Raw genomic sequence first — 26,190 nt, forward strand, 5'->3', positions numbered from 1 at the left:
GCTTCACTAGCTGTCCCTCCCCAGTTTCCCTTGTGACCTCATCTGTCCCTGCTACCTCTGTCTACTAATCATCCCATCCATCCATCCATCCATCCATCCATCCATCCATCCATCCATCCTTCTATGTATTCTAGTAATTAAGGAGGGTTTCATCAGGAGACTATTTCCCACAGTGTGGGAGGACTAAGGGAATCCCATAGGAGTATGCAGCACTCCACTAGTCAGTGTTCCAGGGAGCCATTGCCAGCCCTGGGCCTGAAGACCAAGTGGTTGCCTAATGCTAGAGAGTGATGCTAGAAGAGGGGCTCCTGTCAGAAGCTGTGCATTTCGCAGAGCAACACAGCCAACCAGGGGATAACTGCTGTGCTAGGATTCCCCTCCCCTTCTGCTGTCACTGCTGATCCGAGCCTCCTCCTTTTCCGTGGTCTGCTTCCTCACCCCAGACCACTGACAGATGTTGCTTGGATTGCTCTCTCTGGCCAAGATTCTCTCCTGATCACCAGGACACACAGCCATCTATCTCCTGGACATCTCTGCATCACAGACTTAGAGGACATCAAACCTGATGACACCTTGATTGTGGGCTTCCTCCTTCCCAAATTGTGGGAGCACAAGTCTCTGTTGCTTAGGCTACCCAGACTGTGGCGCTTGGCCCTGGCAGTTGTTGCAAACTAATGTAAAGTGACGCCAGGCTTCTTAACGGCAGTGTCAGCTCATGTGAATGTGAAGGAGCTCAGGATGGGGCAAGGGCTCGGTGCGGGTCACCAGGAATTCCCCGTGTTGACGGCCTGTGCGGTGGGGCCAGGCAAGTCTGCCCCAGCTCTGCTGTCAGGTAGTGCCTAATCTCAGGGGAGACAAACACATGGCGAGTAATACTTGTTCTCCATGAGTCACACAGCGATGAAACATAAACCACATGGATGCAGGACTGGAGGAGGAGTCCAGTGTGCAGGATGAACTCACAGAAGAGAGGCCAGCAAGGTGCTGCCCTCTTGCTTGGTGCCAGCAAGCGGAGAATGGAAAGAAGGGCACCCAGTGGAGGGATCAGAATGTGCAAAGGCCTGTAGGCACACAGGGTGCCTCAGGAGGGGTGAAACATAATGCTGGTGGGCAGGGCAGGGCAGGGCCAGGCTGGATGGGTCATGTGTGGAGGCTGTGGTGCACCCTGGGGAGCCTCAGAGGGCACAGGGCTGATTGGATGGGTGTGGGGCTGACTGCTGGGCTCAACAGTACTGCCAGGAAGCTGGGTGATCTTGGGTAGGACCTTTAGCTTGTGGGGTCCTTTGTGTTCTCACCTGAAAAACAATGAGGACCAGAGGGTAACTTGAGCCATGCCTGGCAAGGATGGGGGCTGATAAACTCTGGTGTCCCCTCTGCTGGCTTTCCACTCCCACTGTCCTGCAGAGGAGCTGAAACAATGACTTCATCAGCCCTTCCTGCAGATGCAGTGGGGGTGAAGTCAGTGGAGTCACCATTACCATCTGGAACTGAGAACTAAGAGGTTCAGGGGCTCCAGGAATCACAAGGAGAACTTTCCAGAAGGCAATGGGAGGCCTGGCTGCACCAGGCCACCCTGGGAGGCCCCATCGGGATATGACGCATGCAGGAAGTGAAAAGGGGACCTGAAAGATGTGTTTTCTCGGTAGGCAAAGGTGGCAGCAGCAGTGGATGCGCTGTCAGGAAGCTTCCAGGGGCAGAAGCATTACCAGTCAGGGCTGGCGGCTCTGACAGGTCGTCAGGCCTGCAGATGCCCCCATCAATACAATACCTCGGCTGTGGCATCTGGGAAGATTCAATGATGTCAGCAGTTACCATCTTTGACAAGTCAAGTGATGTCCAACCTCTGGTGAGCACCAGGGCATCTGGGAAAAGAAGCCAGTGTTCCCACACAGCAACTGTCAGCAGGAATTCAACAGCAGGTGCTCCCCAGCAGATCTGCTCAGGTCCTGTCTCCTCCTGCCCTAACCCCACAGGCATTTATGTATGACTGCCACATCCAGCCCTATACTCCATTTTACAGATGGAGAAACTGAGACCCAGAATGGGAAGGTGAACCCTCCAGTTTCACACCAGCAACTGATTAACCCCCGTGGAGATCCTGGGCTGCCTAACATGTAGTCACACATTCCACACCTCTGGGTGTCTCTTTGTTTGGTGTTCTGGGGGGCGGGCGTGCAGAAAAGCCAGGGGATCTGGCTCTTTAGCTTTGACTGATAGCACTCATTAATGTGTTAAATATCTACAAAGTACTGGAGGCTTCACACTGAATCCTCATAACAACTGTAGAAGCACGTATTGTCAGCTGGGTTTCCACACCTGCTAAACTCCAGAGGAGCTGAAACAATGACTTCATCAGCCCTTCCTGCAGACGAAGTGGGGGTGAGGTCAGTGGAGTCACCATCACCATCTGGAACTGAGAACTAAGAGGTGCAGGGGCTCCAGGAATTGCAAGGAGAACTTTCCAGAAGGCAATGGGAGGTACCTATTTTTATACAAGGATGCCAAGTCTCAGAAAACCTTGCCTGAGGTTCCTGGGCCAGGTCGTGATGGAGCTCAGAGTTGAAAAGTGGTCCACAAGCTCTTAGCTCTGTGATTGTGCTATAGGCCTGCTGCAAGCACCAGGTTATGGGAGATACTTATGTGGACGTTCTGGAAGCCAGAATTCCAGTGGCCAATCAATGTCCACTTTGGTTGAGGCTGGGTTAGGAAAGGGTTCAGGTTGTTGAATATCCTGTGAGCCTCATGACAGATGGGTGATCTGACCTGATTCTCCTGCCTGGGCTGCCCACCCCTCACCCTCTCACATTCCTCAGCATAGGTGAAATGGTGGCACCTCCAGAGGAGAGCTGGTGGCATGGTCAGGGCTCAGGGAAGAGGATATATAAGCGAGAGAAGGCCTGCTCACCTTCAAGCCCCCAACATCCCTGCCATACCCAGCTTGAGGGTCTCTTCACCCCGAGCTGAATGCGCCATGGTGGCTCTCCCTTGCTGAGCTTCCTTCCTCTCTCCCTTTCTTTGTTGACAGACTCTCTGCTCCCTGCGTCCAGGGCCCCCTGTGCCATTTATCTCCACATCCCTGTTACCTGGGGTGGGCTTAATGCTAGCTAAGCACCCAGAGTACATGGTATGGAATAATGATTGTACACCAAAGGGCCATTTCTTTTTCCTGGCATCAGGCTGCTGGGATTTGAGTCTTGGCCTCACACTTATTATGTGACTGAGTATGTAACATCTGTGGCCCTCGGTTTCTATAGGTAAGGCAGAGCTAGGAATCATGCTTATTTCACTTTCTACTATTGGAATTCATATAGTACCTGTCGAGTCTTTGGTGCAGTATCCTGTACTGTGTCTAATATAGTAGTGGGGCGACTCTCTATACCCTTGAAGTGGAGATCTAACGGCAGAGATGGGTGAAGCTGAACTGTACTTTGTGCTCGCACCCTTCCTGGGACACCATCCCCCTGACTGTCCTCTGGTGACATTCTACTTGTGCCAATAACTGGGAGACCCCAGCATGCGAGCTGTCCTTCCCCCAGAGTCTTGGCTGTCTTGGAAGGCCGAACCAGCCTTTCTTCATCTTCGTGCTCCCAATGTCTGGCATTTTGCAAGCTTTGAAAGTAAGCCTTGTGGAATGAAGCCTTCCAAAGTCTGAAGACAACACTCTTGCACAGCTTTGCGGCTACATCACAGTGTTTCCAATGGCAGACAACTCGCAGTATGCGGGGAAGACCAGCTTGAACAGACCTGTGCTGGCAGCAGGAGTGCAAGCCTGGGAAAGCTGGCAGGATAAGCGGCCTTGAGGAATGATGGTGGCCACTGGGGACCTACTGGAAACACCAGTGGAGCCTCAGAGGGAGGTGAGCGAATGTCTTGGAGTGGAGTGGGGTCACTGTCTGGTGGAAGAGAGACACCCCCAGGCCTCCCTGAGTCTGAAAGGAGGGGCTGAGGCTCTGGTGCGCCCATGGTTTCTGTGATGATGTCCCCGAGTGTCGCTGTTTATCACATCCCAACAGGGCCTGGGGAAATGAAAGTTAACAGAAATGAGGTCTCCTGGTTTGTCACTGTAAAGACATGATTTTGACTTCCCTGTCCCGTGGATGACTTCGTTTCTGGGTGTGCTTTCATGGTAAAGTCAATCTTGTTTCAAGAAGTGAACACAGACAGTTTAGTGAACGCACAGTCAAGGCAAATTATCCAGTTTAACTTGGGTTTGTCTTTGTCATCTTGGGGTGCCATGACAAACCCACACGTGGACCATCTGAAACAACAGACTTGTACAGCTCACTTTTCTAAGGCTGGGACATCTGAGACCAGGGCTGGCTGAGCTGGGTCCAAGTGTGTGCCGCTCCTGGCTGGCAGAAGGTTGCCTTTAGCCATGCCCTCCTGTGGTGGGAAGAGAGATCTCCAGCCTCTTTCTCTTCTTCCAAGCGTACTAATCCCGTCATGAAGGCTGCACCCTCACAGCCTCACCTAACCTCATTACATCCCAAGGATCCCCCAGGATCATCATCTCGGGGTTAGGGATTCAATATGTGAATGTTAAGGGAACAGACACATTTGGTCCATGACAAGGCAATCAGATTCAGTCTCCCTTACTCCATCCTATTAATTTGGGGATCCATCAAGGGGACAGATGTGCCCTTTGTAAGCACTGGGAGCCCCATGATCTCAAGATTTGCTCTTGTCCAAGTCTCTGCCTGGCCTTCCCTGGTTTAAAAACCCTCTGGCCTGTCCCTGGCCCATTCTCCTGTGCCTCAGTGTAAACCGAGCTCTGCCTCGGGCTCTCTTGTACCGGCCCCACGTGGGGGGAGCTGCTCTGTCCCTCTTCTTGCCCTCTTATTCCAGCCTCCTCCTGCTCTCTCTTGTCCTCACAGTTGGGCTTTCCAGTGCCTCTGGGACTTGCCCCACTTCCCTCCCTTGTCTGTTTTTATTTTTGTTTTTTCCAGGACCGGGAATTGAACTCACGACCTTGCGCTTGCCAGGTAGGCGCTGTGCCGCTGACCCTTCCTTGTCACCTGGCTACCTCCCCTCCTTTGTCAGGGACCCGTGCAGACGTCACCCTCTGAGCCTGGCCCCATCCCCTCTCCAGGATGGAGTTAGACACAGCTTTTTCCCCAACAGTGCGCTGCTCTGCACCTGCCATGGGTCACCTATCACCTGGGTGCCTCAGCCACAACCTGCCAGGCACCGATGCCGCCCGGGCCGTGCTCTATGGCCTGGAAGGCCACGACTACCTTGCTAATGACTGTGTGCTCAGTGTGGCCCCTTGGAGGAGAGGGTGCCTGAAATACCCGAGGGATGAGTCAAAGAGGCCAACTAGCCAGCTCAGATAGATGCCTGGGTCCGACAGTCTTGATGTTTGCTTCTTTACTGGTCTAAAAAGGATAAAATGAAAATGGTGTTGTGTTCTTCTGTGTGCAGGGCAGGGTTTACTATCATGCACTTTTGAGCCAGGCTGGATTTGAATCTCTGCCCCACCATTCCAAAGCTGCGTGGCTTTGGCAACTCAAGACAAAGGGAAAGCCCATTTACAGTGTGTGCCGTCCTCTGTCCCTGCCCACTTTCCACCTTCTGTGGTGCTTTGTCATGGAAAGTCTTATCTTCTTCTTCACCATCTAACAATAATTCTCTTCTGTCTACTAAGAGGTGATTTTTCATACTCTAGTGTAAATGACTGAGAGGGTTTCTTGTGACTCTTTTCCAAAGCTACAGTGCTCCCAAGGGTCCTAATCCCATCATGAAGGCTGGACCCTCATGGCTTCACCTAACCTCATTACAACCCAAAGATCCCCCAGTATCATCACTTTCAGGGTTAGGGATTCAATATATGAATATTAAGGGAAAGAAACATTTAACTCCCCTTAACATGAAGCGTCCTGGTTAGTCTGGGGAATGCGGGAGGGCAGAAGCCGCACTGTAGGCATGTTGCTATTCTCCTTGGCCTTGGTCAGCCCTCAGCCAGCCTGACTTATCCTGCTTACAGGGTCGGGCGGCAGGAGAGGAGGGTTAGACCCACAGCGTTGGGCAGGGAGAACCGGGAAAGACACTGGGTGGAGAAGGGAAGACGTGGTTACTAACTGTGGCCGAGTTTACAATGAAAAGCCCTCGGAATCCTGGCCAGGCCCTATGGCCACTCCAAGGCTATGCAGCCCTCAGATGCCACATGATGACCCAACTTCAAAGGACAGCTTGGGTTTCAGAGTCGGGGTGGGGACCCCAGCCAAAGGTGTAGAAAGAAGTGCTCAGCAGGGACCGGGTGGCGGTGGGAGGCTGCTGTCAGATCTGGTGAACGGTGTCATTGTTTAAAGTTACAGGCAATCAAAGAGAAGAAATTGGGGTGAGGCAGAAAGAAAAACGAACTCCTTACATTTTTAGGAGTAACATTCTTACCAAATTTTTTCCATTTTTTTTTTTTTTTTTTTTTTTTCTGAAGATAAAAAGCCCAATTTCCAGTCAAGGAAACCCATAGGACAGGTGCAGTCTGGGTGGTCCCAGGGCAAAAGGCAGCTTCTTGGATTTGGATCTTTGCATAAACAGGGTGACCTGGGGTGGGGCGGGCTCTGTGAGAGCCACCACCCCCACTTGTGCTCTGGGCCTCAAGGGCCCCATTCTTCAAGCCTGGACTTCCTTCTCCCAGGCCCTCTCACCCGGGCATGGTGGCCACTCAGGATGTGCTGTCACAGCAGTGTCTCAGTCCCTTCTCCTGATGACCCCAGGAGGGTGACACAGTGATTGGGCTCACTTCATGCGCAGGGGAACCCAAGTTTTTCAGCAAAGTAACCTTGCTAGCTCAAGGTCAGGTGGAGGGGAAATGGTAGAAGCAAGGGTAGGACACAGGCTCTGCTTTGCCCTTCAGTCAAGAGGTCAGACAGGAGGAAGGAGGAAGCCAGGCCTGGCCTTGGGCCTGGGAGGTAGGGCTGAGAACCTTAGTGGCAATGTCACCTGGGGTTGGCGAGTGTCCTCGTGTGACTGTAGAACAAGAACATCAGCTGAAATACAGAGCCATCTCCTGCTAGCAGCGTGACTTTGGGCTGCTTTCTGAGCCTCACCTGCCTCATCTTTAAAATGGGAATTGTAGTCAGACACACCGTCTCAGGCTGTGAAGGGAACTCACTGAGATGCAGCATGTGGTGTGGTAGTGGATTGACAGCTGGTGGTCAGCTTGTAACACCCAGATGAACTGAGTAAGCATGGTGCTGGGTGTGGGAGGCCCACCTGAGGATTGTTGCCAGCAGCATAAGAGGCAGAACTGGGGAAGAGGAAGTAAGGCTACTGGGAGTCTGTTGGGAGCTGAGAGAAGCTGTAAGAGCTGTTGGTTCTCTTGGAGGACCTTGTCATGCTGGGTTTCCTGATGAACTTGGCTGTTTTCATTGTCCAAGGAGCGCAGGACCTTGTTGTTGCTGAGAATGGCTTTGGTTCACTTTGGGGGAGCTCTGGCCCTCGCTCTGAGCATCACTTCCTGGCTCTGGAGGGGAAGAAGGTGCATAGCTCAGTCTCCTGAAGAAGCTTGTCTCATTGGCTTTCCTGATGGGAACTTGGCTTTCCTGATCGTTGGAGGAGCTTAGGACTTCACCGTTGCTGAGGATGGCTGTGGTACCCTCTGGGGAAGGTTTGGTTCTTACTTTGTGTGTCACTTCCTGGCTCCAGTGCAGATCCCTCAGCCTGTTAGCACAGATCCTTCATACTGCTGGCACGGACTTTCTAGCTTCCACCACTGACCTTTGGGCCTTCTCAGCTCAGATCCGTGAAACAGGCCTGTATGAGATATTGTTATAGGCTCTAGGCCTCCAGTTGGACTTGTGGGAGGCACTGTTATGGGCTCTAGGTCTTCAGGTGGACTCATGCAGGACATTATCACGAGACAGGCCCTCAGCTGGATTCTTTGGTCCTTAGTGTGTGGACAGATTTCCTACACTCTCTTGTATATGATTCTTTGGGTGACTATTATAAATAATCTTATAAAATATGTGTCCTGTATTATACTGTTTCCCCTTGCAAAATAATACCAAATCATGACAGGTGTACAGCGCCATTTCAGCTCTCTGGGAGCAGCAGCTCTAATGGCCACTCCTTTCAGGGCAGCTCCTTCATTTGAGGCCCTAGCTTTATGTGCTGAGAGGCACGTTCATTTGCATTCCTTCTTTACAGATGATGCAATAAGGACCAAAGAGGTTACTTACTTGAATCTAGTAAAGAAGCAGAGCTGGGGTTTGGTCTTAGGCATTTATTGCCAAACCTGCATTGTTCCTGGTTTCCTGGGCCTGAGTTCTGAACTTCCCTGCCACTGTTGACTCCCAGATGTCTGTACCAGGACAGCACTGGGCTGACTCCAGGGTCTCCCCGTCTGCTCATGTCCCTGTGTTGGTAGAGGTCAGCCCCTGCCCCTGTCTCAGCACTTTCCTGTTTTCCTGCGCTGACTGATGGCAGCTGGAAAATAATAACCACCCCTCAACACTTCCATGGGCCTGTCACCGGAGCCCTCATTGAGGCAGGAAATTAGGGCAGAGCCAGCCAGCTGGGCAAGGGCAAGGGGGCTTGACCTGTAAATCATGGAGATCCAAGACACAAGAGCAAAAAACAGTTCTCAAAGCCCTGTACCAGGGACCAATCAGAGAGTGCTATCTTCAATTATTGTTGTGAAAACTCAAGCAGGTTTCCAATAGGGTGGCCTAGATCTAATGTCAGCCTAAGGAGAGGATACAAAAGATGGCTGCAGTGAGCTCATCTTTGGCCTGCTCTCCCCTAGCAGTGTGTACCTCTTTTTGTCCTATATTTGCTTTGCAGAGAATGTTTCTTTTCCTACCTTTAATAAAGATAAAACTTTGCTACTTTTTGCATTTGTCTTGATCAGTTATTTGTTTAGGACACCAAGAATCTAGAAAGAATCTCTAGAAGGGCCCATAGCACCCCAGAACCCCAGTAACACCAGCTACTCCACATGCACAGGTGAGATCAATATTTGCAGTCTCAGATTCCTTTGGGGGTCCCTGGGTATTCCTGAGTGCTTGTCTGAGAGCCCAGACATGCTAGGTCTTGGAAATGTCATGGTAAGTCCAGGCAGACAAGACTCAGGTGCTCCCAGAGGTTAGTGTCTGGCAAAGCAGCCAAATGGTACTCTGAGTCATCCTAATGAATGCAGACCTACAACCTGGGATAAGTTACTCGAAAGAAATGAGTCAAGTTTGGGGAGAATGGAAGTAAAGAAAGCTGACTCAACTTGGAGTCAGGGAAGGGTTCCTCAGGTAAATGGTACCGGAGCTGTGATGTGCAAGGTAGGTGGAACTGGTGAGTGAAATGAGGCGGGAGTACTTTCCAGGTAGTAGGAGCCTCGAGCGTAAAGGTGCTTGCAGAGCAGGGCAGACTTTTGTTACATGAGAATGAGGAGGGAAAAGAGAGACAGATGTGAGAGGCGGGCCGGAGGAGCAGGTAGGTGTTGGTATAAAGGGCCCTGACTCCACTTTAGGGTGTAGAGTTCAGGGGAAATGAGGAGCACTGGAGAGTTTTAATCTGGCAGGTGTTGGTGAGGAACTCCTATAACTGGAGTTGTCCCTTTGCTGTTGAGTTGAGACTAGACTGGAAGGAACCATGGTGGCTCATGGAGACAAGACCTGCGCCCATGGATCTGGGCCAGGTAAGAGGAAATAATGCCTCCGACCAAGGTGGAGGTGGTAGTGATGGAGCCGGATGGCTGTGTAAGGTCTTTGGGAATGTTCTACATGCACTTGCTCTTCTAGGTGCTGTAACAGGAAGTGGAGACACAGAGATGCTTTCAGACAGAGAAAGCCTGCTCCAGGGCTCCACACTCCGAAGGAAGGGAGGGGCACATGAACGTGCCTCAGTGCATGTGGCTGTGGTGGAGGGCAGTAGAAACGGCCACAACGTGTACCGTGTCAACTCTCTTTTCATTGTCTTCCTGCTCTCTCCATCAATAGACTGAGACTGTCCCCCACCCCACCACAGATCTTGACCAGTCTTGTGATGAGATTTGGTGGGTAAAATGTGGCAGAAGTGGAGGTGTGCAGATTGAGGTCTTGGTCTCCACTAGCCTTGGCTCTTCCACTGTGGCTTGGAAACTTGTGGTATTTCTTGGAGAACAAACCCAGGAAGGACTCCTTGATGAGAGATGCACAGTCCAAAGTTCGCTGTCACCTTACCCAAGAGCAGGACTACCATATACGCAAAGATCTTAAATGAGTGAACTCCAAGATCTCTAGATGAGCACAGATATGTGAGTGAGTTCAACCAAGATCAGCTGAGCTGGTCTCAGATCAACAGAGCGGTTAATGCTTATTGCTGTAAGCAGATATTAGCAAACTATCACCCAGGGACCAGAGAGACATCTGCCTTTATACAGAAAGGTTTTTTTTGAGATAAGGTCTCACTACTGTAGTTCAGGCTGGCCTTGAACTCAAGCTAATCCTTTGGCCTCAGCCTCCTGAGCCATCATGTCTGGCTTATACATAAAGTTTCGATAGAATACTATAATCCTCACCTGTTTTCAATGTCTACAATTTCTTCTGAGTTACAAAGGCATAGCTGGGTGATTGCAACAGAGCTCACATGACGTGCAGAATCTAAAATATTTGCTATCTGAATTTTTATGATGTTGGCTGACTCCTGCTTTGAAACTATTGAGATTTGGAATTGGTTGTTACACAGCCTGACTAACAGATACACAGGGGTTAGAGTAAAAGGGCCAGGGAAGGGACCAAGGAAGGATGAGCTCTCATTCCATGGACCATGACGTGGAATGGCTGGGCGAGGTTTAGTACAGGAAATGATGTTAGCTGAGTCTTCAGCCATGAGTAAACTTAGGCTCCGAGGGAAATCATGAAGCAATTAAGGGTCAGAATGATGGTAATCAGGGCCAGGTCATGTGGCAGTGTTCCTGGTTCCTGTTTAGTGATACTTTCCCCACTGCTCCGGTAGACAGTCGAACCTTTTGGGGAAGAGAGAGGGTCACAGGACCAGACAAAGCTGGTTTGCATTCCAGCTCTGCCATTTCTAAGATTTGCAATTATGGGCAGTCTATTTAGTTTCTCTGTTACTTAGCTTCTTCATCCAGAGACTGAGGAAACTACTACTGATTTTATAAAATTGTTATGAAATTAAACAAGATAATGGGCACAGGTTCTGATATTGCTTATAACTATAAAGAAAGCTGTGCAGATAAAAGCAGCTTGGAAAGGCTTGCCATGGGGTTTCTATTCTAACTAGGGGAGTCAACCCTGGCTGCAGGAAATTTCTCTGATGCTGGAATTTTGCTGACTCCCCATTTCCCACCCCTACCCCCTGCAGGTCCACTCAGTTCTCTGACTGAGGGACTTGGCCATTTGCACTTGTCTGTCTCTCTGGGCTGGACCTGTGCACATCAACACCCATTAGGAAATGAGAAGAATCAGGTGTTGCACCAGATTTGGGAACATACTCCTCTGAAGACCTGTCACTTTCCAAGTCCTGTGCTGGGCTATGGGATTCAGGATGCTCAAGTCACAGTTCCTGTGTTTTCCCAGAACAGAGTCTACTGTGGGAGGTGAACTGGTGACAGTTTTTTTCAGTCCAAAATGATGAGTGTAGGGGCAGCAGGAGCACAAATCTCCAGAGGAGTACAGCATTGCTTGGGGCTCCAGGACATGTCTGGGCCCAGTGTGAACTGAGTCTTTCAGCATACGTAAGAGCTGCCAGATAAAATGTAAGCGGGAAGGCATCCCAGGCAGAGGGTGCATGAGCAAGGGCAAAGGGATGAGACAGCTCAGCCCGTGCAAAGTATGATGGGAACTTGGTGCCAGTGTGCAAGGAGCCAGGGTCAAAGACAAGGTGCAGTCAGCAGAGTAAGCAAAGTTTAGAGCACATCACAAGAAAAGGACAGAATCACAGAGGGCCCAGCAGACTGGTCACTGGATGGACGTTGGATGTAGGGATTCAAGGACTGCCTCATTGGCCACCATAATAGTGATGGTTTCTGCCATCTTGGCTTCCAGGGAAGGGAAGGTGTAAGGAAGGTTCTAGCATAATCACGAGTCCTTTCTGTGATGGAGCCCACATGGCTTCATGATTGGCTTCCATTCTATTTCTTACCACTCAATCAGATTTTATCATGTTGTTTCCTAATGTGGAATGTGACTTGGAGGGGCTGACAAGCCACACCGGGTGGTATGTAGGTGGGCGAGATGTCCTGTCCTGTGGTGAGTGGCTCCAAGTAGGCCTGGGGACAAGGCCATTCTTCAGAACTCAGAAATGTTTGGAAATCCTTTATGCTCTTCCAGATGAATGAAGAAGTGAATCCAAACCTGGAAGTGGATATTAAAAAAAAGTCTCATCATCACTTTGGGAGCTGAGATGTCCAAGAGTCAACAGAAGAGGATTTCTCAATGAGGAACTGACCACTGAGGGGGAAAAATACCCTTCAAAAGTGCTTCCTGCTAGAAGTCAAATGGTAGGCAAATAAGAGTTGCACCATCAAGCCATGTTCTTTCTGGGGTCATTTTCTGGGTCTGGAATAGGTTGATTTCTTCAGCTTTTGCATTCAGCTCCCCACTTCCCAACTTCTCCAGTGTCTGACTACAGGATCGAACTTTTGGCTGGTCTGTTTGTGCAGGGCCCAGGGTGACACTGCAGGGTCCTTCGTCATGCATCTGCAGGGGACGAGGAGGGAGCAGACAGAGGACTTCCCTGGTTGCTTATAACTGTAAAGGCATGTGTCCTCCTTCCTCTGCCTCCACAAGGACTTGTGGAACCTGTTTCAAGCCAGCCACGGGCAAGTCCACTTTCCTCTTCGCGACTTTGGATTGAAGCAGCTGGTACTCGGATCTACGCTCTTAGTGTCCCTCCCAGGTGGGGACTGTATGGCTTTGGTCGGCAGCGGTTCCCTCCCAGTGCCTGGCAGGCCTTTGCGGGGCTCAGGGCTGGGCCTTGAGTTAGGTTCACTCCGGGGGCAGTAGGCTCTCTTCTCACTGGTTTTGTCACCTTCCTCAGCCTCGGTTTCCACTTCTGAAAAGAGGGACAGAGTTCTGGCCTCACAGGAGTGAGGGATATGCTGAGGTGAAGCACCTGAGGCCTGCTCGGGGAGCCCCAGGGAGCCACCTCGGCGACCTCTTTGTCACACCGCACACCCACAGTGCCCTCACGAAGGAGGACATTCAGGCCCTTCACAGCGGGGAGGAGGAAAAGACAAAGGCTGCTCCCTGACACACCAGAAAGAGGTTTCTAATTCACTTACAGATATGTGGGTGTGTTTGTGTGTTGAGTGTGTGTGTGGGCACAAGTATGTGTGTAAATACATACAGAGGAGTATTGTGTATGTGTGTCTGAGTGAGGTGTGCCTGTGTGGAGTTTGACTGTGAACCTGTGTGTGAGAGTTCAGTATGCATGGCATGTGTGTGAATGTGCAAACACACATGGCATATGTGTGTGTAAACACTCATGGCATGTGTGTGAGTGTGTAGCCATGTCTTCTGAAGGAAAGCATTGAGAGTTAGCATGTGAGAGCGAGTGTGTGAGTGTAGGGTCTGCATGTGGTGGGGTGCCTGTGAGTGTGTAAGCATGTGTGTGTGAGAGCTGCGTCTGGTGCATGTGTGAGTGTGTGTGAATGAGCATGAGGCCTGAGCATGTGTGGCCTGTGTGTAGCAGCTGAGTGTGAATGTGTGAGTTGAGCATGTGTAAGTGTGGCCTGCATGTGTGAGTTGAGTGTGTGAGTGCGTATGTGGGTGCAAAGACTTTTAAACACCTTTGTGCTAGTGGAGGCCAAAGGGCTTGCAGAAGACACGGAGTTGGACCTGGTGGGGGTTTCCTAGTAAGCATTATTCTTAAAGTCATTCAACAAACATGCACAGGCATCTAATCTGTGTTTGGTGTCTTGAGGGACCAGAGAGCAGACGGAGAATGGCATGGGGGCAGCAGCTGTGGCTGAGAGCTGTGGATCTGCAGAGGGCCATCTTCCAGGACCCTCCTGTGGCTCACCTGGGGGCGACAGGCCACACACACCCGGCCCCCACTGCTACGCTCCCATGGTGCCGTGGGGTGGCTTGTTTCTGCCGGGCCATGCCTTCCATTGTGCCTGGTCGCCTTCCTGCCCCGGCCGGCTGCCCAGCTGGGCCTTGCCTTCTTCTTGGGAGGAATCCCCAGCTGCTCCTCTCTGTCACCCGCTGTCCCAGGGTGGGGACTGGGGAAGCTGAGCTCAGTCCGCCCTGGCAGCTCTGGGCTCTGGGTGGGGGCTCAGCTCCAGGCCCTCTGTGCTGCCTTCTGGGAGGGCAGTGGAAGGTCAGTCTTCAGCTGTGCCCTCCGGGCGATGCAGCTGCCGCCTGCAGTTCCTCCTTCCTCTGCCTCCCCACCCGCTCCTGCTCCCTGACTGCACCCTGCGCTGTCCTCCTCTGTCAGGACCCCCGCGGGCCTCACCACGGCCAGTGACGAGCACTGCACCTGCTGCACGCTGGCCTGGCCCCGAGCAAGGAGGACCCAGGGGCACGGCAGGCAGGCAGTGGCCCTGCCTACATGCATTTGGGGCTCTCAGGGGAACAGATACAGGCTAAGCAAGACCCCGACTGGCTCGGTGGTGGTACATGTTCAGGTGAAAATGGAACAGGGGGAGATAATGGTGGTGGAGCCAGGAGCTGTTTCACGGTAGAGTGGTCATGGAGAATATATGCAAATGGTGATATCTGACCAGAGGCTGGGAGCAGGCCCCACAGGCATACAGACAGGTGCACTGGGCAGGGCAGCGTGTGCAAAGGTCCTGAAGCAGCAGCAGTGGGTGTGTTCCCACCATGGGAAGGGAGGCTGAGGGAGGCGCAGGCTGGTTCTGGGGAGGGAGAGGGCAGAGCAAGGCTGGGAAGGCCTTGAAGGCCATGGGTATGACTGAACTTGTGCCGAGTGAAGCAGGGGTCTCTGGAGAAGCAGGGAGGTGGTAGTTTAAAGGATGACCTGGGCTGTGGTGGGAGATATGTGGGGCAAGTGGGGAACAGGAAACCATGAAGGAACCCGTGCTGCCACCAGAGGACCTTTGGTGGCACAAGAGGCACAGGAGATGTTCCGTGGTGCCACCATTGACACCATTACCCCTCGCCAGCCAGGAGGAGGTGCAGAGTTATTTTCAGCTCTCTGAGTTTCACTTCCTTCATCCATGAAATGGGGAAAGTCATACCTGCCATGAGTGACGCTGTGGACCTGTTGCCCAGGTGTATAATCTGCACAGGACATCAATAAAGTACCTATTCCCATCTTACAGATGAGGACACTGAGGATCAGCTGTCTGAGGTCAACTGAGGTCAGCATCTAACAGGTCTCTCTCAAAGCCTTGCTGTAGCACAGAGGTGCAGCAGGTCTGTGACCCGCTTTTCCCTGTGGCCGTGTAACCCCACGATCCTTTTTCCCAAGCGCGTGAGATTCCAGGCTCTTGCTCTTGGCCAGTGGAAGCTCTGTTGCTAGCCCTTTGAGCACGGCGAGTTCCTATTGCTTCCTGCTGGCTCTGGAACCTGTTCTCCACCCTGCAGGAGGGGCAGCCCCTTCCTCTAAGCTGTGTTCCTCTCACAGGCATCAAGATGCTGGTTTGTTCCGGCTTTCCTGGAGCTGGGTATCACGTCTCTGCTGACTCCAAGCACCCTCTGAGATGAACACTGCTCTCATCTGCATTTACAGAGTGGAAATGGGGGTGTGAAAGGTCAAGTGGTTTGCCCAAGGTTCTGTCTCTAGTGAAGGGCAAAACTAGGGTTCAGGCTGGGGACTTCATACCTTTCAAGTCTGTGTTCTTTCCACTCATCTCCCCTGAGTTCCTGGTTTGGTCAGGATATTCATGTATAGACTACTTAAGTAATTAACAAATTTTCAAATGAAAATGAATGAATGCCACTGACTTGGACAATGCGGAGAGAACAGGAGCAGAGGAAAAGGCCAACTGATGGGAACAAGTAGAGGTGAGAGGGACACGGTAATCCTGAGTGCAATTAGCAACAAACACCATCCTTAGAAAATGTGGTCGTCAGGATGCAGGTCTGCCAAAGATGTCCCCACCAGAATCCCTGTGATCAGTGAATATTTTATGTAGCAAAAGGGACTTTACAGATGTGATTAAGGTTGTGGAATGGTTTAGGTTTTTTTTTTTTTTTTTTTGGTTTTTGAGACAGGGTTCAGGCTAACCTTGAACTCACTATGTAGCCCAGGTTGGTCACAAACTCACAGTAATCCTCTTGCCTCAGCTTCCTGAGTGCTAGGATTATAGGAATGTACCACCATGGCTGGCTTAGGGTTATGAATATGGAGATGATGGATCCAATCTGATCACATGATCCTTAATAACCTAGACTGTTTCCTAGCTATGGTTAGAGGCAGAGATGTCATAAAAGAAGAGAGAGAGATATGAAATAGCAGTGACTCACCACCCATGGCTTTGGAAATGGAGGAAGAGTGCCCTGAGCCAGTGTATGCAGATGGCCTCTGGAGTCTGGAAAAGGCAGGAGACGGATCCCGCCATGGAGCCCTGGGAAAGGCATGCAGCTCTGCTGACACCTTGCCGTTAGCCCTAGGAGACCCGTGTGAGACTTCGGGGCTATGAAGCACTAAGAGGATATATTTGTGCTGTGTAACCTACTAAACTTGTGATCATTTCTTATGGCCACAGTAGAGAATGCACACAGTGAATTGGGTCAGGCCGAGGTCTCTGTTCTTTGCCAAGCAAATCACCGACTTTAAACCTATGTTCATGGGTGGAGGTGAGACCTGATGTGAGTTATCAGACGCGGTGCCTGGCACGCAGCACAGCTTTGGCTCTGGCAGCATGGCTGGAATTCGGCTGTGAACTGTGGGGACTTCTGAATCACACTGTGACCAACAGCTACCCGTCAGGCTGGGGACCTCAGGCTGGGGTACCTGAGGTGTGGGAAGGACACAGTGGCCTAGGTTGGTCACAGAGGTCTCCTTAGAAGATGTGGGACCAAACATCAAATTGGAGGAACAGCGGGGGTGGGAGGTTCTCTTGCTGCCTATCAGAAAGGAGGTCTGTTTCAAATAGTAGCCAATAGTCTACGGCCATACCACCCTGAATGTGCCCTATCTCGTCAAATAGCACCCAATGGACTCAGGGGTGGGCAGCTCCAGCTCTGGATCCCCAGTCCTCCCTGGGCTGCTCTCTGCCACTCTTGCACCCCATGGGCCCCGCATCCTTGGAGCCTGCAGACTGTTGTCCTCCTGTGTCCCTTTGCTTGTCCCTCACTCCAGAACTGAGGCTTTTTCTTGCTGGGTCCTGTTTCAGTGTCAGCTAAAAGAAGGCGCCAAGGTTCTGTGGATGCATGTTTCCGGAGGGGTGGGGGTGGGGTGGACACCCCCCCCCAAACAACTAAAAGCAAATGCGTTGACATCACTATTTTAGTCCTTAAAATTTTTGCATTACCAAGGATCGAATAGGGCCTTCTGTACAGTAGGCAAGCTCTCTAGCGCTGAGCTACATCCTCAGCCCTCTTGCTGATTGTAATAGGGAGACAGACATTGCTGTTTAATAGCTCATTTAATCTTCAGAAGGTGAGTGCTGCTTTTACTCCCCAGCCCACAGGGGCTGGGTTTCTGGCCCCAGGTCGAAAGCGTAGCTGGGGGAACCCGGAGCTCACAGCTCCCAGTAACCTCCCACTTGCCATGAACTAATCAAGAACTTGGGACCATTTTCATTTTCTCTCATCCACTGATGAGAATCATCACGAGTTTGCACCAAGGGCTGGTCCCGTCTTCCTCACACCCACCACCTTGACTTGGCTTGCACGTGCTTTTCCTAGGATTGTCAGGAGTCATTTCCTGGTGGGCTGAGCTGGAAGGATGCTCGGAGTTGGTGACTCCGTACATCTTTGTGTTGTAGGATGACGGTGAGCCCTGAGTTTAAAGGGCAATAATGTTGTGGCTGATGTTTGTTGAGCTCTTACTAGGTGGATTCCAAGAACCCCAGGTGTGTCATCACTTTGATTTCTCATGCCTACCCTCTCTGATGAGGTGGGGGCCTTATTGTCACCTGCCCTTTGCAGATGAGGAAATGAAAACACAGAGCAAGCTTGATGCTCCTGTGAGCTCAGGTCTTGCAGTATGTGAGGCCCAGCTGAGATTCTGACACAGGCTGCTACCCACAGGCACTTTACCTTTTTTGAGGCAGCCTTCCCCGGAAAGTGAGTCTAGGGAATATTTTTAGAAATTGTGTAATAAAAACATTCCATGTTCAAATGTGTTTATAAAAGCAGGGCTGAATAAGTTGTTTTATGTCTGGATCCCCGAATAACTCAGTGGTATCAGGATCGGGAGGAGCACAGCAGCGCAGGCGGCCTGCTGAAGTCATTCGACCTTGGGGAGTCTTTGCTTTGGTGAAAAGTCCCAAGGTGGATACTTTGGGAAAAGCAGAGGTGTCCAGCTGGAGGCATTTTTTGGGGAAGAACTATAACTCGGGATTATCTCTAGCTTTTCCTCCTCCATGCCAGCTTCCCCCAAATACCCTCCAGCTCTCCCACACTGCTGATCTTGCAGCGTACCCAGTTGGTACTTGGCGAAACAGCTATGTTCTGACGTCCTGAGAAGTTAATGGCACTTTTAACACAGCAAATTGGTGAGCTGCTCCACTAAAGTAGAGATTTCTGGTAAAGCATATCATTATTAACTGAGTTTTACTTTTAGTTAACACAGATTTTCATAAAATGGATTGTGTGTGCATGGGTGTGTTTGTGTGTGTGTATGTGTATGGTAGTAGGGATTAAATCCAGGGCCTTTGCACTGAGCTACATCCCCAGCCTTTTAATATATTTTTTTTAAATTTTATTTTGAAAGAGAATCTCTCTAAGTTTTAAACTGTCTAGGCTGGGCTCGACTTTACGATCCTCCTGCCTCAGCCTCCCAGAGTGCTGGAGTTATGAGCATGGCCCACTATGCTCAGCATAAAATAGACTTTTAAAGAGACACATTTGGGTTTTTTCCTTTATATGAAAGGAAGAAGTTGGATAGGATGGGAGGGACAGAGCAGGGTGTGGAAGTGTAGGATTTAAGTGATTGGTTTTCCCCCAAAGTTTTACAAAATAATGATATGACTTCTGCTTTTGCCTCCTCTGGGTGGCAGCTGGGAAATCCAGTAGGCTGCCTTATACAAGAGAGCTGGCTAGGTTGGGCACCCGTGTGTGGCTTAACCTTAGAAAGCCTGGGCTGGCGGCCTGTTGACCTTTGTTGTTCACCATCTCTGCAGACATCTTCTTGAACACTTTTCTGGCATGCAAAAGTTTTCTTATGCTGAGTCTTGTGTGGTCAATTTCCATGTTTAATTCCACTCAGTAAATGAATTTCAAGCACCTATGATGGGCTTGCTATGAATCATTGCGGTCTTCAGAATCCTTTTAATGTGCCCATTCATGAGTGGACCCACTAATTCACGCCCAGGTCCTAGAGACGTAGAAATGACAAATGTGTTTCTTTGCTTCAGATGGACACTCCTTTGATTAGGAATGAATGAGCCAAGGACACAGCCAAGAGAAGCAGACAAATGCAAAGTTCTGAGCGAGCACCACAACATGCTGGGAAACTTTTCTTGACAGAAGGCCAAATAAGGTGGGCTATGAAAGACACACAAGGTGTGGCTGCACAGACTAGATGGCGGAAAAGAGCTCTGGGGAGAACAATGCCTGCGCTAGAGGAGAGCTGGAGAACGTCCAGACGGTACTGTTAACTTGTCAGTGGCAAAGTGACATCGGACTTAGGTTTTTCCACTGCTTCTATGAAAACTGTTAGCTCTTCCTCCTGTTACATGTATCCCTCACATCTGGCACTGACAGGGATCTTTTCAGGTAGAGAGCTTCGAAAGAGTATACACATATTGCTGAAGTTCTGACCCTTGATTTCCTTCATCAGCAGAATGGGTACAAAATATTTATCTCATGAGGTTAAGGTAAGGATTGAGAGCGAATGATGTATGTAAAGCTTTGAAACTGTGTGTGACGCCTAATAAATAATAGTTATTATTACTGCCAAGTACTACTATTCTAGAATGCACAAGGAATTCATCTAATAGCTGGATCATGAGAACTTGAAGACAGACACACTTGATTATCTCTGCATCTTCTGCACTCTGCAGTTTCTGAGCTGGTAGTTTTCAATAGCCTTTCAGGTGACTTGAATGGCTGAATGAATAACTATGAGAAAAATGTCCTTTCTCTAGGACATATGATGTCCTGGTTTCCTGTTGTCCTTGAGGATCAGAGCCCAGCCCTGGCCTGGGTAAGAAGACCTCGAGGCACTGGACCAGGCTGCATTTTCATGTACATCCTCTGTGAGTTCCTCTCGGGTAAAAAAATTTGACCCCTGTGTAGAAAGATTGCCTTTCACAATCTCCCAGTTCCCTAGATGCAACTTGCTGACCTGACAGAATGGACAGAGAAGAACTAACTATTTTTAGGATGAACTAGGATTAGAACTTTGCTTTCTTCTCAGATATCAACATACAACCTGGAGGAATCCAGAATGGAGCTGTTGCCGAGTTGTTCACAGGGAGATGTTTATTATAAGTTGGTGCTTATGGCTCCTGCCTAAAAATAGCAGTAGTAGGCCTGGGAGAACAGAGTGCCTGCTCTGGGTCAGGCATCATGGCAAGTGCTTTACACGTATGACATCTTTTAACTCTTACAGCGGCCTGCAAGGTTGGTTTAATTCTCCCTATTTTGTGATAGAGAAATTGAGGCAGAGAGAAGTGAACTTGACTGAATCCACATGGTGAGAACCAAGCAAAGTTGGAATTCCAACCTGGTCTGCTTGGCTGCAAGTCTGAAGCTCTCTGTGAGGATGAAAATAAAGAGCTGAGTCACTACATGGAGAAAATAGCCCAGCCCCCGGCTGAAGAGCACGCGCACTTCAGTCACAATAGACTTGCTCGGTGCGGGTCGGGGTACACATATAGAAGTTGGGGTCTGTCTTGAAGGGGCAGTGTTCTCAGGAGGGAGGTGTTAGGACTTGCTTGTGCAGGTGACTCCTTCCTTTCCTCTTGGGATGCCTCTCTCCCCCATCACCTGCTGAACTAGGGGTCCCACCCATCTTGGTTGGCATACTCTTCTGGCAAGGGGGAAGGCACATGCCCCACCTGGGAAATCAGATTGCAGGAAGCCAATCTCACCTTGATCTGGAGAAGGCTGGAGCTGACTGGTGCAGTTAGCAACACCAGGAGGTTCCTGCCACTGGTTTCCGCCATCCAGCTCCAAATGTACCTTTTCCTTATTCCCAAGAGCTTTTCCTTAGGTTTAGAACCATATCCATGCACACGAGAACTTGGATATTGCACAGGCCAAGGAAATAAAGTGATTGACCCAGACAGTGGCAGTTTCCTGAAGAGGTGGCTCTGTGCTGAGTTGTGAAGGGAGGACAGGCTTTTGATAAATGCAGGGGCAGTGGGGAGAGCGTGCCTAGTTGAAGCAAGAACTGCAAAACCTGGAGGCATGAAAGGGCTGGGTGAGTCTGGGGATGTGGTTGACACTGTGTTCAGATTCAAACCTATGTCTAGTAATCAAGTTTTCTCCCTTCCAGCAGCAACAACACACTTTAGTGATGTGATCCTAGCCTGAGACCTTCATGTACCCAAATCTCTGTGTGTATCTCCAGCTCAGACCCTTGAGAGCCTGTATCAGCTGGGATGAGACCAACACTGCTATAGTAACAGGTAAACCCTGACACTGTCGTGCTTAATCCAGTCACACAAAATGCCACCCAAGACCTATGGTCTCAGTGTTCTTTGTGGCAAAATACAGAAACAGAAGAGGTGGCTGGTCCTTGATGCCCTTGATTCTGCTCTGTACAGACATCTGTCTGAAGTGGCTGCACAGTCCTGCCCAGCTGGGCAGCACCTAGAGATCTGAGAAGCCTGGTGCTCTCTTCCACCTGGAAAGAGGAGGCCGCTGTGCCTCTGAGGTAGGGAGGGAGCTTTCATTCTGGGGGCTGTCATGGTTTCATGGAAGCACTTCACTATTTGTGGTGAAGATGGGAGTTTATCCTGAGGCACGGGGGTGCCAGCAGGGCAGCAGCGGGCAGGGTGGGATTTCTGTCCTGTGCAAGTGCAGGTGACCTGGGAATGGGAGACTGGGTGTGCCGCTGCCTCTGCCGTCCAGGAGTGAGCCCGCCAAGGTCATGCTGCAGGGAGCGGATGGCTGGTGAGCGTGCAGAGTGAGACCATGGAGAAGGGAGCAGGCCCCCAGAGCACATGGACAGACTCTGTAGCTCCTGGCCCTTTGCTCAAATGGTCCACTCAAGACCTGGAGAGAGGACAACCCGTGGCACAGGGTCTCAGTTTCCTCTGATTCCATCGTCAGAAAAGGAAATACTCAAGTGTGCGCACTCAAGTGTGGGCACTGGTATCCCTGAGAGAAGTTTCTGCTCTGTGGGACTTACTTTCTCTCTCTGTAACATGGAGCAGTTTCTCTGGAGCTGGGCTCTGGGTAGAACAAATGGAGTTAACCAGAGAGCTTGGTCACATACCCTCGCCCAGCTCAGGAAGAGCCGTGCTCCTGGAGGAAGGGAGGTGATCTGTGCCTGCTGGATGAGCCCCTGGTGTGCTGAGCCCTGGCCTCACACCACTCTGATCACCTCGGAAGGTGTCGTCTACCCTGAACTTGACCTCAGTGTGTGGGCACCAGGACCACGGGAAGGAGGTGCTGGGACTCCCCCAGAGGGAAGGAAGAGACCTCGGTGCTCTGGCCAGGGCCCAAGTGCCAGGCCAAGAATGTGCCAGGGTGCACCTGGTGGGCCAGGCTGTTCCCGTGCCCCAGGCAAGGCCGTCACGCAACGAGGCCATGTGCCTGCCAGATGCCCTTGGCTGACCCTGAAGCCGTGCGGCAGGAGCGTTACCTCTTTCCCTGGCCTCCAGTTACTGCCCATTTCTATAAGGAAAGAGCTTCAGAAGTAGGATTGAGCTTGGACTCAAGACCCCCAGGTTCTGGTCTGAGTGAGAGGGTCTGCGGCAGCCATGAGCCTCAGTTTTCTGGTCTGCACAGGATGGAGAGCCCGGCCTGGCTGTCTTCTTCCATTAGGCACAGGGTTTAAAAAACAGCAGAGCACTGGTGAAAGGGTTTGGTCTGTTAAAAATAAGAGCCCATCTCTTATTTATCCCCACACTCCGTGAGGCTGAGGCAGGAGGAACATGAATTTGAGCCTAGCCCAGGCAACTTAGTGACTCAGGAAGACACTTTCTCAAAATGATAATAATAAAAAATGCTGGGGATGTAGGTCAGGGCACAGGCTCTGAGTTCAGTCCCCAGTAGTATGAAAGCCAAAAACAAATAGCAAAAGACAAGAATAAAACAAAAACCCCCCAGTGTGGCTTTGCAGCAGGAACCCGGAGCCTCCTGTAGACCCTAGTTATTGCCAGCCACTGCTGCCTTTCTGAGGGGACCAAGACACAGGCAGGGAGGAAAGCTGTTCCTGGAGGCTTCCGCCCCGAGGTCTTTTGTCTCCTCTTCCTGTAGAGGAGTGTGGGGACTGGGGAGCGGTCCACTGCATGCAAGAGCCCCGCTTGAGAGAATCATTTCCTGCCTGGATCCCAGAGAGACCACTGAGCCCAAGGGGGAGCAGGATGGCACCTCCATCTACACCCAGCACCGGTGACCCTCCTCACTCTTGGACCCAGAGTCTCCAGTTTCCTGAACTGCGAGTTTCGCCCTGGTGGTTCCCTAACCACCTGCTGGATATTTGAAGTCAATCCATTCTTTAATTCTCAAAAGAAATGACCTTAAAAGAGACAGGCCCTCACACAGGTAAACCCAACTCGCTTGTAAGTCATGGCAAGCTGCCAAAAGTGTAGAGACATAATTATGAAAATTTAAAATTTGTGTACATCTTAACAAAAGCAAGCTCATGTTCTCCAGTGGCTCATGGGGCCCACTTCAGGAAGGAAACAGCTCAGCCATCGCGCCCTGAACACCTACTGCATGCAGACCCACACCTGGTGGGTCTGCACGAGAGGCCACTGATTGTTCAGTCCGAGCCTTTAAACTGTTTTGCATGTGAAGAAACACGGATCACAGACTGTAAGTGACTTTCTTAAAGTCTTAGATAGGAAATAGAGGGATTGGGGAGCAACATGGATCCTTTGACCCCAGATTTGAAATCCATGGCATGGTTGACAGTGTGTACCCCACAGTGGTGGCTGGGAAGGAGCTTCTGCACGAGTGAGGCCAGGGTGTCTGCAGATGAGCCATCCAGAGCACTGATGGGCCCGTGCCTCCCACGTGGTGGCCATGGAGCTCCAGGGCTGGTGTGGGACCCTCTCTCCTCCTGAGGGCAGGTTGAGTGTTTCTATTTTCTTTTTCTGGAGCAAGTACTCCTCTGACTTTTATATATATATAATTTTAAAGAGAATAAAAATTTTTAAAAACCATTAAAAACTATACGTAATTTCAAACCAAGATGATCCTCCAACTTTTAAAGACTGTAGTTTCTATCAAGATTTCAATGGCAATATGTCTTTTATTGTAATACACTTAAAAAAAATTTAAACACCCTGTATTTTTTGAACATACCTCATATGTGACAATCAGTGGACTGGTGCTGAGGACACGGAGATAAATAACCTATCCTGCTTGCTTTAAGGGTGCTACAGAATTCAAAGACACGAAGCATTAGTTAAAATCCAGAGGCTAACGTGCGAGTGGGGTAACGTGCCAGGAGCGTGGAGAGCAGCGTTTGCAAGCTGTGCTTTGGGGAAGATGTGGACTGTGAAGCTGGACCCTCTCAGGTTTTAATCCCAGCTTAGCCGCTGCCTGTGTGGGCTTCTGCGAATTATTCAACTTTTCTGAGCTTTGGTTTTCCTATCTAGAATGGGCAGAAAAATAGTCAGCTTGTTGGTGCTGATGAGTAAACAAGACACCATCGTAGAGGCAGGGCTGGTGGTCGGGGACGTCATCATCCGCGGCTGTGAGGCCTGGGTGAGACCTCCGACTTCTCTAGGCCTTGGCGGCTCTCATTCCCTCTTGTATGGTGAGGGGATGCTGTGCGCTGATCTTCGAGGCTGATGGCCGAGCCCAAGTCAGCCGGCACTCGCAGGATGATTAGCCAGCCCTGACTAGATGGGCAGGCACGGTGGCTCAGTCCGTCAGAGTCCACCAGCAGGCGCAGCTTGCAGCCGGGCCAGGCTCAGCATCCCGTCCTTTCACTTACTGTCCCTCCAGACAGTCCCTCCCCGCACCCGCAACCCAACTGCCTCCTGGAGCAGGACCTCAGACCCTGGGTCTGGTCTCTCTGTCTGTCAGCAAAGTCCTTGTCCTGGGAGGGGGCCTTGCCCTGGGCCTGAGAACTCAGTCAGGCTTGCTTGGAATGCAATTGCAAAAGAGGTTACAAGAGCCCTGCAGAATGCTGAAATCAAGTGATGTCGAGAGTTTTGTTATTTTTGAGAAAATGACTCATTCTGAGAAACCCTAACGGCTTCCAGAACGTTCACCTAGATGCCTGTCTGTTTAGCCAGCATGCACTGCAGAGAAAGCAGGGGGAGGGGGGCAACGTGTCACGGCCACTGAGAGTTGGGGGCACGAGGGCTGGTCGGGGGCCCAGGGGACATTCGGGAGAGGTGACTTAGAGGATTCTGTGGCTCCTCATGCCTTTTCTCCTAACTGTCCTACTCAAAGGCATCACAAAGCACACCCTGTGGAAGCAACATGGACTCTCTGACTTGAACGAGGATGTGAGAGTGTGCGTGTGCATGAGTGTGTGTGAGTGTGATTATGATTATTACGATTTGACAGGCAGAGGAAATGAGCTCTCAGAGAGCTCAAGTTATTTCCCCAGGACGAAACGTGGAGAGAGACAAACAGACACAGAGAGGAAGCAAACAAAAAGAGAGAGGAGAGGAGGAAGGGGGGAAGAGGAGGAAGAGGAGGCGGAGAGGGCGCGAGGACCACGGCTGTCTGTGGAGACACGCTGTGCAGGGCTGCCCTCCGCGGGGCAGTGTCGCTCCTCATTTTGGGATGAGTAGGGAAGCCCAGGACCAAGAGTTAAGGGATGGGTGCCAGCTCCCCTTTGCTGTTAGCCGTGTGTGGGACTGCAAGGAAGCACTTTCTTCACCTCTCCATTTCCCATCTGTAAAAGTCAGAGGGTGAAGAAGATCAACTCAGAGCTTCTAAAAGTTAGTAGGCATAAGAATATTCTGGAAAACTTGTGACCCTAAGAATATTCTGGAAAACTTGTGACCCTAAGAATATTCTGGAAAACTTGTGA

The sequence above is a fragment of the Chinchilla lanigera genome, unplaced genomic scaffold (genome assembly GCF_000276665.1).
Source record: "Chinchilla lanigera isolate Chin_1 unplaced genomic scaffold, ChiLan1.0 scaffold00060, whole genome shotgun sequence".
In the NCBI taxonomy this organism is placed as follows: domain Eukaryota; kingdom Metazoa; phylum Chordata; class Mammalia; order Rodentia; family Chinchillidae; genus Chinchilla; species Chinchilla lanigera.